The 13,367-nt window shown below is 32.5% G+C and overlaps 1 protein-coding gene across 1 annotated transcript in view; it reads right to left on the bottom strand.

Moving 5' to 3' along the window:
* LOC111367488 (rhamnogalacturonate lyase-like) overlaps window positions 1-10,295 on the bottom strand; it is a 15,362-nt gene extending 5,067 nt beyond the window's left edge. Inside the window, exons 1-2 of the mRNA XM_022988394.1 lie at window positions 10,290-10,295; window positions 618-621 (exon numbers count right to left, since the gene is read on the bottom strand). The gene's annotated coding sequence lies outside the window, so the exon portion shown is untranslated. The remainder of the gene's footprint in view (window positions 1-617; window positions 622-10,289) is intronic.
* Between the last annotated feature and the right edge of the window lie 3,072 nt (window positions 10,296-13,367).

Raw genomic sequence — 13,367 nt, 5'->3', positions numbered from 1 at the left:
GCAGACAAATAAACAGACTGGGACTTTTGACTGGAAAATATTGTATTAGGCAAGTAATTTGGTCATATGAATACATTTGTCAATTGTGGAACTTTCGTAGAGTTAGATAAATTTCCTTTACACGTTATTTTCGATTTGGAATAGGAGTCCTAATTTGTTTGTGTAATTGTGTACAAATATGCTAGTAATTGAAAAAAAAAAAAAATGAGAAATATTTGGCCACCAACTACTTGTCAAATATTTTCTGGAAGTTCATTGGTGGATTTTTCAAGCTGCAATTTAGGTACTTTCGCCCAACTTTTTTCGGCGATTTTCCCGTAAGTTGTTCGATCAAGTCAATAATCTGGTAATTAATGAATTGGATAATAACTAAACCAAAAGAGTACTAAAAAAATTAGACTGTTTGATAACTATATAAAATTAAAAGATATTAATTAGTTAAGACTTATCTCAAACACATGCCTAAGTTTTAAAAATATATATATCAAACGTGCATGGAAACATAATATATATTTAGACACGTATATTACAATCATAGTTATTGGACATGGACGGATCATTAACTTGGACAAAATAGGAGTCATCGAGTCAGTTGTTTAATGATGGTGATTTAATACGAAGCTCCTATTTTAATTTAAAAAATAATATTTCTTGAATATAAAGGGGAAAAAAAAAAAAGCTCAAGTACATAATATTCTTGCAACTCATATCAAATATAATTTTAGGGTACCATTAGTTCATTCACAGTTTTTATATATGTATTCTACTCTATAAACATCTCTATTAAAAGAAATTTTAACAAAATACTATTTTCATCCACGTCAAGTTCCAATTTTGTCTTTATTAAATTTATTCATTTAAACACTATAAATCCATACAAATTTTGTTTATTCATTCCACTATAAATACATTCCTATAAAATTTCGAAAATAACAATATTCATCCAATCACTATCAACGTTTAATCTAATTCTTACCTTTTATTTTCTATATTGTATTGTCAGTACTTTACTATTCTGTTATAAAGGTTAGCAAATTTCTTTTTTGAATTTATAGGATTCTCTAAAAAATATACTGCCCATGCAACCAAGCAAATCCTTCATTGAATTATATATTATTATTTTTTTTTTTTGGCCTATAAAATCATAGTTTTGATTGTTTGTGTTTCAATTGATAAGTTTAAGTTTGTTTCGTTTTATAATTTAAGAATATTTAACAAGTATTGAAACTTATTTTGAAATTTCTCGTATATTTTCATCTATCAAATCAATACTTCAAAAATGAAAATTATAACTCTAATACTGTGTTGATTTTTTATTTTTTTGAATTTCCATTGAAGATGATATTTTATGATTGGGGTTTTATGATTTTAATTAAAGATAATGTTTTATAATTATTAGAATTTTAGTCAAACACAAACTCTAAAAGAATATAAAAAGGCTGAAAAGAATTTATGAAAATAAACATTAACGGATGAATTTAGAACAATATATTTTTATTTAATTTTATATATGTCTATTTAGGTAAATTAATATAAGACAAAAAAAAATATAATATAATTTATCATTTTAAAAGTGGATGTATATATAAAAATCGTGGACCCTAAATTTAAGTTCATTTCTTATTTAATGTTATCTTAGTATTTTATAGTTGTGCCGACATTAGTGCTCATTTTTTCGAATAACACAATCTATTGATGTTGAGTCTCACATCTTTAAATAAATACTCCAATAATTAATAACATTTGACATTTTCTATAGGCATAATTTAGCTCCCATTTGATGGCCATTATTATGTTAAAAAAAAAAAAAAAATTCGAAAATCTATTTTTTGGAGAATCGCATGGTTAAAAAGTGGGAAAAAATTTGATTTCGTACAAAATATTTGATTGTGTGAATATGTAGTTAAAAATGAATATGAGAAATAAATTGTTTTGTTTTAAAAGGAGTCAAACAGGGGTTTAATATTCTGCTGTCTAATAATTAGTACAAAATATAAAGAAAATTAGTAGAATCATGTTCCTTGAAGAATCATCTCTCTAGGGTAGTATGTTTCTCCTGTATTGTCATTATCATGAACTGATCATCACGAATTGTATACCTCAAACTCGAAGTACCTTATTAGTTCCAACTCGGGTGAGATTTTAAGTCAAGAGGAGAAATACATGAGTGAAGGGCATGCAATTTATCTTTATTAGACAAAGAGATTCATCGGTTATATCTTCTTTGCCTTCTATTCCTGATGGTGTTGTGATGATGCATATGCTATGGGATTTTCATCCGGTACTTTCTCATAGACAATTTGTTGCTCTTCCTTGTATTTAAGACATTGGATGATGAATTGAGAGTTGACCAATGAAAGTTGATTCTCTATCAAGGGCGGATCCAGAGCTTTTGTATTATAGGGTCAAAAATTAAAATGCAATTTTTTTAAAACAAAATAATATTAATAAAAATAAGTCAATACACTACTACAATTGTAGTCTCTTTGAAAATGTCATATAATTATATCAATATCAATATTTTCAAATGGATTTTGTTACTTGTATAGTTTTGTTTACCACCTTATCGACAAATGCTGAGCCAATGGCGAGTAAATTAAGTTAAACATACGAAGTAAATGAATAGAAATAAAATTCAAATTCAATCTAGAAAGTAAATGAAACTCAAATTTAGGCCCTATTTGGTTCCCATTTTTTCCTCATTAAAATGGAAAATATGACAGTTATCCATCATATCAAACCACCGAATTTGAATTTCTATCTCTTGTGTGGAACCCGTAACGATTATATTTTTCATTCTTATTCTTTCAAAAATAAGAAACAAACGGGGGCTTAATTAGAAAGTAATCAAATTACATTTAATCTATAACAATCCTAAATTTTTTTACGTCATACTCTATGTAAAATTTGCTAATAAAACGATGTAAATTATATTGAGAAATTTGTTGGACAAAAATAATAAATGTCAATGAAATAATTAAAAAATTTTAAAGAAAAGACGGGTTAGACGTCTTTTTAGAGACGTGTGTTTGACGCACGTTTTACTATTTTCAATATTCGTTTGTCACTTGATATGATTATAATGTAGTTCTCGAAAGAGTTTCTAAGTGACGTAGGTGATTTGTAGATTCGGTCAGAGTAAGATCATCGGCAAATTTTTAAAGTTAGCATATTATCAAAATTCTCTAAATACTAGTTTGGAATGAAATATTTTGATGCGCCATAACTTTTGCTACAATTGGCCATTTCACACGCCATTAATGAGTGAAAGCCTATTCCGTGAACACTTTGAAATGACATTATAATGCAATATTTTGATTTCATTTGACATCATGTAATGAGTGTCAAAGTAAGACGTGAAAGAAACGCCAAAAATAAAAATAAAAATTAATGACATCCACATGACCCCAAGTGGGTCCACCCATGTTCTCTATCAATTGCATCTTGTAGCTGGGAACCTGATATCTCCTCTTAAACATTGCTATAATTCATGGATCCATCAGTTGAATTTTAAAATTTGTGTTTGGAGAAGAAGATAAACCTTCACATTTGTAAGAGCAAATCCCTTACTACATGTGAAGGAGCATTGTTCAGGAAAAGCAAAACTCTAGGGTTAGCATATGGTATGATGATGAATATATTAGTATGATGAAAATTTTCTTACTACGGTTAGCATATAATATGATGATGAAGCATGTAGTGAAATTAACAAATATACATGAAATTATTTTGTCGTTTGAGTATATGTTAATAAGTAGTATATAAATACCAACAAAGAGGACATTATTTGCAAGAAAAAGAAAAACGAGTTACCTTCTATCTGTCACCAGTCCACGACCACAAATTTTATGAAACACATTGTATTGACTAATAAAAATATCTAAACAATGAACGTGTCTACTTTTTCTCTTCCCAAGTCTCATGAACAAAATCAGGAAGAGAAATCATGACTTTTCGCGTAGATAATAAAGAAATAAAAGTCAAGAAAAGAACCAAGCCAAAATGTATTCGCACGTGACTACGTAGAATTCACACAACGCCGGCCAAACTTATTGGAAAAAACTATTTAGCGAAATAATATACAAGTTAGGAGGAGTTATCAAAATTTGTCCCAAAATTGACTTTAGTGTTGACAAAAATGTTAGAATTTGGGTGTGACCTAAATTCTTTGACGAAAATAATTAAAAGTTCTAATTAAATTGTACATTAAGAGAAATTCTAATTGGAATGCTTTTGGAATTCTATTTCGAAATCTATTGATAAATTATTGTTGAAATTCTATTTGAAAGTCTTACTGAGAATTGGAATTTGTGTTGGGCTTAAAGAGATCAAGATAAGAAAATTTTGGAGCATTCTATTTCATCTACAACTCTATTTTTATGGCTTGGATTGCCCCTATATATATATTTGAATCTTCTTCCAGTTTATTTATTGTTGAAATCGAATTTTTCTCTCCATTAGTTGTTAATTAATAAAATTACTGGTTCTTCTGCCAATCTTTCTTCTTATTTTTAGGCCCCATTTGGTATATATTTTTTTCAAAAGGTATTTTTTTCTCTCTTCTTTTCAACCACACATTCTTCATTAAAATAATATTACACATAAATAAAAAACTTTTCTTTATTTTTCAACCACACATTTTCCATCAATTTATTATTCCAAAATATATTTTTACACAAAAATGGCTTCCAAACACCCTCTTAGTCTTATTTTTACTTATGCGATCAGTACTTCTTATCCTGCCATAGATGCCTCCCTATTTTTTTCCCAATAAGTGATATCAAAGCTATTGATTCCAAATATTGTTCAAGGTTTCTGTTATCGACAGCAGTCATGAAATATGAAAATTTCACTTTTGGATGGCAAAACAAGATTTTCATTGTACCAAGTGAATATGTGAGTTGTTTTGGCGCAGATGAATTTGTATGATGTGTTGTTAAGATTTTACAAGATGCCCATAACTTGGACAACAAATGGGAAGCAACGGAAGGATCGGAAGGCACTTTCGTAGATTCATCTTCATCTACTTAACAACATTCTTCAGAACGTTTTGAAGGAGAAGACAGCAACTGCATTATGGTTAAAGTTTGAGCAATTGTGCATAACCAAAAGTATGATAAGCAAATTGCCTTTGAAGTAGAGGCTATATTCTCATCGCATAGCAGAAAGAGAGTCTTTGAAAGACCATCTAACCGTGTTCAAGATCATCGCTGATTTGGAAATGTTAGAGATAAAATGTGATGAAGAGGACTTGGCCTTGATCCTGTTGTGCTCACTGTCTTCTTCGTTTTCATTGTTCAAGGACACGATTTTGTATAGCCGTAACACACTTACCACTGAAGACATGTATGATTCCTTATTCTCAAAAGAGAAAATGAAGCATTTGGTTGGAGTTGAGTCTAGAAGTGGAGAAGCTCTTTTAGTTTATGGTGATCGACAAAAGAGTAAATTGAGGGTGAATTTCAACAATCAAGTTTGTTTCTATTACAAGAAGAAATGACACATTAAGAGAGATTGCGAAAAATTACAGAATAAAGGTAATTCGACTATAAATCATGGGAAACGATCAAACAATTCGAACGAGACCAACATAGTTGAGGCCTATTTAGATGATGAAGATGTGTTGACTAATTCTGACATGAAATCCAAGCCTGAAGAGGAATGAATTTTGGATACATCTTGTAGCTTGTGTGTTCCATATGTGTCCCAATGGGGATTTGTTAGAAGCATTGATTACTCCCAAAGAATAACGCGGTGATTGTAGTACAGCTTTGGGGTGTCGTATCCACAGGGAGATGAAAAAATTCTCAAAAGATCAAACAAACTAGGGTTTTCGTAATTAAATGTGGGAATGATTTGTCACTTGAAATAAAAATTAATTATCAATATGCGAATTAGTGAAGCGTCGGAGTTCCCCCATTGGATTGGATCAATCAACATCAATAATTCATGTATTTTTACTCAATTAGAGGTTTTCTTCCCAACTCTCTAATTGGAAGATTTAACAGTGAAGTCCAATTTTATTCCAATTATGTTTTTAGAATCTAGATTTTCTATAACACATTCGCACATTTTTATTGGAACAAGATCAAAAATCGATCATATACGTCAGGCATAAGGCAGTAATCAATCCGCCAATAAAGTGATATTAAGATTAAAATTCAACAATTATTTCAATCATTCGATAGAAAGAGCATGGCTAGATCTATGAAGGATTTGATAAAAGTTAAAATAATCTCAACAATAAGTAATTTAAATTGAAACTCAACAAATAATTTAATTTAACAATGGAAAAAGCATGACTGAATCCATGAGAAATTTATTAAAAGTTAAACAAATTTCAATACTAATTCATAACGAGAAAATCTAAATCTAGAAATTATTAAGCAAAGAGAGTTCGAATTACATGAAATTATGATGTGAAATCTCCAAATCCTTAGTTTTCCATGGAGTTTCTTGAGCACCAAGATGAAAGAAATAGGTCTGGGGGCGTCTCCCTTCGTTCTAGGTGGTTTTGGGCATTTATATCCCATGAAAATTAAGTTACCATAAGAGATTCAATCGTATAAGAAAATTGAGATTCAACCGCCAAAAAATATACTATGCGATCGCATGGTTATTGTCATTGCGGCCGCATGGTTATGCACTTTCAGCCTCTTCAATTCTCGGTATAGGTGTGTGCGACCGCATAGTAGAAAGGCATGCGGCCACATGGTTCCGCCAGACAGCTTTTAGTGTTTTAATCATAAATTTCTTTCCCAATATCCAATTGAGGTGATTCAAGTTGAATTGGATAGATAACTCAAAGGGCCACAATTTTTATTCAGAAGTCATCTCCCAATTCGATCATCTTCCATGTCAAAAATGGGTCCCAACATGAGACTAAAAACTGGTGTGTTGGTTTTCGATTGGAAATTGATGTATTGATCAAACTTTGATGTTATTTCATCCCTTTGACTTCGTTCCTCATCCACTTGACCTCTAACACTTTCGAATCTTCATCATAATCTTGGACACAAGTTTGGATCATTTGCACTTTAGTCCTTGAACTTTCATTCTCTTCTACTTTGGTCATTTTTCACTTGTTTCTTCCGAATTTAATCTTTTTCACCAAAATGCAACCTAAACCAAAATATAAGAGTAATGAGTGCATTTTGGCATAATATAATCACATGAATGCAATAGTTAAGAGGGGAAAATATGGTATTTTACACTCTTATCAAGCATATAACCTAGTGTCGCACTGCATCGTTGTCATGGGAAATAACGAACATTGTTGTATAGTTGGTATTGGTAGGGTCAGATTGAATTTGACAGATGGGACAATTAAAACACTTGGTTAGGTTCGACATGTTCTAGATTTGAAGAAGAATCCCATCTTGCGAAGTACCCTTAATTCGAAAGGTCATGAGTTCTCTAAAGGAGGTGGAGTTTTGAAGGTCTGAAAATGGTATCTGTGTTGTATTGGAGGGATGGAGGAGGTCCCAGTTATACATCTTGTAAGATTGTGCAGAATTGATGAAGAATTATCGGTACAGGTTTAGTATCATGGTGGATATACAGTTTAATACAATACCTTTGAAATTGGGCTCTGGGTCCATATTGAAGAATACTACTCATTCGAGTTTGAGGGATATGGATACTTCCACTTTGCCACCATTTATCACGATTCCATGTATTCAATTGCTAGGAATAGATCAATTGGAGCTAGGTACGCGATACTGATTTGGCTGCGCATGCTTTTCGTGGTTTTGAAGGTGTCGAGACTAGCAAAGGGCCTTCAGTTAAAGCATTTGGACATTTGCTACAGGGTGTGCTTTAATTCTGTTTGGTAAATTTTGAATTCCTTGTGGAAATTTTAGGAACCCGGTTTGTGAGTTCTAGTATCATTTGTGGATATTGTGAAAAATGAAGAGTAATTTTTCGTGAGGTGGAGAAGTTTGATTCTGGTTGAAGAGTTTAGTCTATTTCATTATAGTCGGATTTATTTTTCTAGGTGAAGAAATTTTGGAGCTTCGTTCGTTGCATCGAAAATTCATGTCAAGGAGGAGATTATTAGAATTTGAGTGTGACTCGAGTTCTTAGATGAAAATAATTGAGAGTTCTAATTAAAGTGCACATTAAGAAGAATTCTAATTGAAATGCTTTGGAATCCTATTCGAAGTCTATTGACAAATTCTAGTTGAAGTTCTATTTAAAAGCCCTATTGGAGTTAAAATTTGTATTGGACTTAAAGATATCAAGATAAAAAAACTTTTGAGTCTATTTCATCTACAATTCTGCTTCTAGAGCTTGGATTGTCCATATATATATACACACACACACACACACACGTAAGGAAATGTGGCACAATGATGTGGCTGTTTTGACCTGCTGATTGGACCAGCTGCTCATGGACTTTGACTGACTTCTCTACTAAATGAAAGTGAATCGAGTAGGCTGAAAAGAAATTGATGGTTTTGAATTAAAACGTATTTTCAGCAATACGTTTTTTACTAATGAGCTAGACCAATTTGATGATGACAAGTGTCACCTTTATGGCCATTGGATGGAATTATTCTGGAGACTTCCTATACTGTTCTCTTGAGTCTAGGGTTGGCAGATTCTTCATTCCTCTTGATCTCTTGGTTTCTCTCTCTAAAATCTTCATAATTTTCGAGTGCCATATTTTTCTTTCACAAATCTGTGTAGAAATCATTTAGTTGTTGATTCTACTTTGTGAAATCGTATAATACTAGTCTTGGGTGATTTGTATACGGACCGATTTCACATTATTGTTCTTGAGTGAACTGTTGAGGCAATATTGTGAGGGTTATTGGTAATCTTGAGTGATTCTTGGCTTGGGACTCAGATCTATAACTGTTGGACGGTTCATGATTCTAGTTAAATGCAATGAATTCTTCTGATGGTGGAAACACAAAAGGGGATTAGGGACTCCGATTTTGAACATCTTACCTTAGGGCGAAAATTCTTGTGTTATTTACATTTCTTTAAGTTTATTTTGTGCATTATGAATTCTAGTTTTGTTGATTGAAGTGTCTAATAATTTGTGAACTACTCGTTACAGTGGTATCAGAGCTTGTATTCGGTGGTTCTTGGTGCCAGTGTTGGTAGATCTGAAAAAATCTTGGACTTGTTTAGTAGATTTAGCTTGTTTCTTGAGACCCTAATAAGGGGTTCTTGGTGAGTTCATTCCATTTATTTCGAGTTACAGTATACATTACTTGTCTATAGCCTGTGACCCTTGCAACTATGGCAAAATTTATAAATCGAAGACTCCTTGATAGTTCCTTTGTCCAGAAACCGTGAGTTGTCTAGAATCTGAGGGCTATCTTGAATAAAAGTCGACGGTTTAACATTTATTTTATGATTCTTGCAAGTATCATGTATAGAATTTATAAAGCATGCTGTGATTATGTTACTGTGACTTGACGTGTTGCTATTTTTGAGTAAATTGCTTATTTTGTAATTGAATGAACTGCTGAGTGTTTCTGCTAAATAATTCGTAATATACAACTTGTTGGTTGTACACTTTATATTGATTATTGTGTATGACATTTGAGATACTGCATGTTGTAGCTATTGTTCAAAATTTATGTGATCTGTCTGCACTGTTAAAAATCAAATTGTGTTTTGATTATGTCAACTAAAGTTGAATTGGAAATCTTTAATGGTAAAGGAGACTTTAGTCTCTGGTGCCAGAAAATGCGAGCACTTTTATTTCAATAAAAATGTGCAAAAGCCATTGATGAGTCATGGCCTGATGATATGGGAAAAACTAAGATAACTGGACTTGATGAAATTGCATGGAGTTCTATATTCTTGCATTTGTCTGACAATGTGTTAAGAGAGATTGGTCAGACAAAAACTCTGCTAAGTTGTGGAAAAAATTGGAAAATACTTATTTGAATAAAACCATGCCTAATAAAGTGTATCTTCTAAAACAATTTTTTGGTTTCAAATTGGACACATCTCTCGATCTTGAGGCAAACATTGATAGATTCAACAGATTATCCCGTGATCTAGACGACTGTGATGAGAAACTCTCAAAAGATCAATTGGTTGTGGTTTTGTTAAATTCAGTAGGTGATAAATATAGAGATGTTAAAAATGCTATTGAATATGGAAGGGAGACTCTAACTACTGACGTGATAATAAATGCAATGAGAAACAAAGAGTTAGAGGTAAAATCTGAAAAGAAAGAATCTATTAGTGGTGAAAATTTGATGGTTAAGCCCAAACCTAATTCAAACCCAAAGATGGCCATTTTTAATAAGAAACCTGGACACAAGAAGAAGGTGAACTTAAAAGATAAAATGAAAAACAAGACTAAGGGTAAAATATGTTTTTATTGTCTAGATGAATGTCATTTTATCAAAGATTGTCATAAGAGATTTAATGACTTGAAAAATAAGTCTAATAATGATGGTGGTGCTACATTGTTTTATAAAAATGAGTACAATGTAGACGAGGTTTATGTTGCTACACACAGTTCACCTAGTCAAGAGTGGATCCTTGATTCAGGTTGCACCTTTCATATGCGTCCTAAAAGAGAGTGGTTTACTGAGTTTGAAAATGTAAATGGAGGCCAAGTGTTAATGGGTAATCACATGTCTTGTTAGGTAAAAGGAATAGGAAAAATCACCTTAAAGTTTGACGATTATAATAAATTGACTCTAGAAAAAATCAGGTATGTTCCTGACTGATAAGTGTATTTTATATACTTATTCAGGACTCTAAAATAGTGATATTTGATAGTCTTTTGACAAAATACATTCTAAATTGTTATGTTTTACGTTTAATAGGTGAAACTCTACGAATAAAAAGGAATGGAAGGAAAGAAGCAAAAAGGACGGAAATAGCAAAATCCAAAGTATGTGGATTAAATTGGCCATTGGATGCAATTTTTGGGAATCAAAGTAACTATAAAAATGGAAGGACTGAATTGCTTTGCTTTGAAGATTGAGTACTTGGAGAGAAATAATTGATTAATGGGCCTCAATTGGACATGCCTTGGAATTCAACTTTAATACTTAATTGGACTTCCAATTGGGTTACAACTAAAAGGGCTGTATGGGGATGAATTTGGGTTTCTTTTTGGTCAAGTTAGTTGGCTAATTTCAACTATATATACATGCACTTACAGAAACTTCCCTAGCCTCCTGGCACTCCAAGGAAAGAAATATCTTTTCCGGGTCACCCCCTTCCCCTTGTAAGATCAAGGAACAGAAATGACTACTATCCATATCATATTAACTGGGGACTGATCCCGGGACTGGGATTGCGACTAGAAAAAGCTCTCTGGGGAATTAATAAGGCTGCTTGCGGCTGAAATATATATACAAGTTGGCCGGCTACTGGGGAATTAATATATACAAACAGAAAGCAGTAAATTGGGGGGAGAGAACGGCAGCTTGGGAGAAAACATTGAAACCCTGTTCTTTGTTTTGTTTTGGAGAGAAAACTGCCGGCTGGAGTTAAAAACATTAGGCTGCCAAACTGTTGGAAAGAATTAAAGGGCTGCCGGCTGCGGATGTATTCTATTATTTATAAACATACATTGGTGCCGACAGATTGGAGAAAATAGGAGGCAGAACCTGGTGGAGAAAAAGGCACAACTGCCGGCTGAAAAACAAGGGAGAAAGAAAGGGAAATCTGGCTGGAATTGAAAGTCAAAGAAAGAGGCTGGAAAGTATATATGTTTATATATTCATGCACATGCAAAGGCAGCAGCTGGGTATTTTCTTTTATTTTGGTGCAAGAGCTTGAAGATTAATTATGTCCCGTCGATTTTCGGTGATTTCCTTCCACTCTTATGTGTTCAATTCCAACAGTATGCTAGGCTAATTTTTCTCACGTATTGGATGATGACAAAATTGTTTAATTACTAGTTTTAATTCGAGACCTATGTTTTTATGTTAATTCTTGCATTGTGATTTCATTGACATGCATCTTTATACTGTTTTAATGTTTGCGCGCCATTAGAACAATAAGTTGCTTATTCGTTGTGTTGGAAAACTCACGGTAGGTAGAACACTGTTGATGTAACACACGGGCAATAAATATTAGGAATAATATTTGTGGCATGTGCGATCATATGTGATAATCCTAGATGTCAATGCATGTTCACCATATGAATTCGGACTAGGAATAGAATCGTCTCGTGGTAAACATAGGTTTATTATATCTTGGAAAAGAATAATAAATAATAGTGGATTATCGATCATCATAATTGCATAATTTGAGATAATTATCACTGGTTGAGAATTAGAACTAAGAATTGATCAGTGGCGTCGGTAATCAATATGTTCACACGTTTGAATTTTTTTTTAAAACCAATTTTAATTATTTTCACAAGTTTTAGATATAGAAAAATTCTTTAGCTATTCCTTCGATCGTCCTTTAGTTGCAAACACGAATTCAATTATATCAAATATACTAAAATTAATCATTATTCCTCGTGGGACGATAACTCTCTCATCACGATTATTACTTGCCAACGAACCCGTACGCTTGCGAGAATTCGACGAACACTGACCTACAAAGAAATCTCATATCCTTAGGTGTCCTAGATGACCTGAACTATAATATTGTGATTAACAAGGGATACATTAAAATCTTGAGGGGCTCTCAACTCGTTGTCGAAACCCCTAGGAGACATGGGCTTTACATTTTACACACTCAAAACTTCTTTGACTCCACATCAGCAGCAATTTCTGCCCCCAATGATATGTCACAACTATGGCATAAAAGATTGGGCCATATTAGTGACAAAGGCTTGCAGATTTTGAAAAAACAAGGTGCCTTGGTAAAGATGTAATTGAGAAACTCAATTTTTGTGATCATTGCATACTTGGAAAGCAAAATAAACTACCATTTCTGCCTGAGATACATAAATCTATGTATATTCTTGAGTATTTGCAAGCTAATCTTTGGGGACCAGCTTCTATGGCCACACACACTGGTTTCATATTTTTCCTTTTAATCATAGATGATTTTTTTAGGAAAAACTGGCTCTTTCTACTTAAACATAAGTCTGACAATTTTAATGCTTTTAAAGAATGGAAAATCTTGATTGAAAATCAAACAAATAAAATGATTAAAGTGTTGATGACTGATAATGGGCTTGAGTTTTGCAATTATGAGTTTGATGAATTGTGCAAATTGCATGGCATTTTGAAACACAAAATAGTGACACACACCCCACAACAAAATGACTTGGCTGAAAGAATGAATCGAACTATTTTTGAAAGAGTTAGATGTATGTTACTAGGTTCTGGTCTTCTCAAGTTATTTTGGGGAGAAGCTGCAAAAACTGCTAATTATCTCATAAATAGAAGTCCCGCTAGTGCTATACAATTCAAATC

Source organism: Olea europaea, chromosome 18, assembly GCF_002742605.1.
Source record: "Olea europaea var. sylvestris chromosome 18, O_europaea_v1, whole genome shotgun sequence".
Taxonomy (NCBI): domain Eukaryota; kingdom Viridiplantae; phylum Streptophyta; class Magnoliopsida; order Lamiales; family Oleaceae; genus Olea; species Olea europaea.
The sequence above is the reverse complement of the archived record's forward strand: the minus strand, read 5'-3'. Positions and strand labels throughout refer to the sequence as shown.